Source organism: Austrofundulus limnaeus, unplaced genomic scaffold (genome assembly GCF_001266775.1).
Source record: "Austrofundulus limnaeus strain Quisiro unplaced genomic scaffold, Austrofundulus_limnaeus-1.0 Scaffold340, whole genome shotgun sequence".
Classification (NCBI taxonomy): domain Eukaryota; kingdom Metazoa; phylum Chordata; class Actinopteri; order Cyprinodontiformes; family Rivulidae; genus Austrofundulus; species Austrofundulus limnaeus.
In genome coordinates, this window is record NW_013952742.1 from 19086 (window position 1) to 20697 (window position 1612).

A 1612-nucleotide genomic window follows, 5' to 3' on the forward strand; every position below is an offset into this window, starting at 1 on the left:
GATTAATATAATATGGATTTAAAATGTGTACATATTTATAATAACTTCTGGACTATTTTCTAGACAATCATGTTATGTACTTTCATCTTATCTTCGTTTAATTTTTTTTTTCCTGGAATAAAAATCCACATCTGTTGCTAAAGCTACCCTTTTTTATGAAACATTGCAGGTGATGAAATACTGAAAACAAATGAAATCTGCCATAAGTCTAGCGAAATGCCACATGCTAAAACGGTCTGGATCGTGCTTCTGGGTCAGATTGGGCAGCCACAAATGTGTTAGCAAAACTGTGTGGAAGCCATCTTGAATTTTGTTGACTGTAAAAGTTGCAGGTGAGACTTTTACAGTCAACTAGTTAAATTTTAGAGTAAGTTTCATTAAAACTATTAATAAAAAGTTCCTTAAAAATTGTTCAGGGCTATTTTGCTCACTGACAGATACCAAAACGGGCAAAATGCTATTTTCCACCTTTGCTTTTYTGTTGTAAGCAATAATAATCAGTTACTTTTTTGTCCACTAGTGAGTAGTTATCTTTTGTATTTATGACAAGTCAAGTCCAAAAACAACTTCAGTAACTTTTCTGTTTCTTTATAGGGTTGATGTTCAAGGCTTCTCTTTGATATTTAATCATCAGCAGGTARGTTGTTTTCTCCTTATAAAGTCAGACATACAGAGATGCAATATGAGAATGTATTAAATGAATGCAGGTATCGCACAAGCTTTTATCGGAAATGTGGATTCTACAGTGAAACATCTTTATCTGACAAAATAAATAAGTTGAGAAAATTGATTTAAAAGTTTGAGTGRCATTATTTCAGACCCCATAATAATAGTTTTTCTTCACTTCTGATTTAAGGAGTTTTCCCTCCACACATTTATATCATCATAGGCGTAGAGGATTTATGTACCCATGTCAAGATACATGACCAGATCTGATCAGAGATATTCTCCCCAATATCCTGTTCCCAGAGGCTCCTAATCAAATTTTATAGGTTTTAGGCAGATCAAAGTGATTAAATTGTAAAGRGTCAAAATAAAACCTTTTTAGCTTTGAAGTGGGCAAAAACAAGGAGTCCATGTCAGAGTCTTCAGGCAGGAGAGGAAAGGTGGGAAAATACTACGAGCGAAGCTTTGAGTTTGCAAGTATCTGAAGAAATGATGCGTTGGAAGAGCTAATCTATCAGATAGTTGTTTAAAGGCGGAAAATATATAATTAAAAAGGTCCTTAAAGGTCTGTATACCAAGATCAGACAATATTGTGAAGGTTTTATCTACAAGAGAGGGAGGAAAGAGGATTTGCAACAATAGGTGTGTGAGCAAACAAGAACTGCAGTCCAAAAAATGTCGGAATTGGTTCCAAATCTTAATCAAAATTCTAACTCTTTTTATATTCAACAGTGGAAGACTGAATTGATACAAGGCCATGGGAGACACAGGTTTTACAGTGTTTATCTCCATAACTAGCCMGTTGGGGGGAGGGGAAATTCCATATTTAAGCCAAGTTTTAAAATCTTTGATGTAAAAGGCTCAATATTAGGACCTAAAATTGGGTAAGGCCATCCTTCCCATTGGTAGATCCTTGCAAGTGTTGCCTAGACCAGGGACCCTCAAA

General features: G+C 35.0%; 1 protein-coding gene across 1 annotated transcript in view; it reads left to right on the top strand.

The window, feature by feature from the left end:
* LOC106527749 (dystrobrevin beta) overlaps positions 1 to 1612 on the top strand; it is a gene marked incomplete at its 5' end in the record, with an annotated part of 99282 nt that overhangs the window by 12306 nt on the left and 85364 nt on the right. The window contains 1 exon segment of the mRNA XM_014022734.1: positions 595 to 637.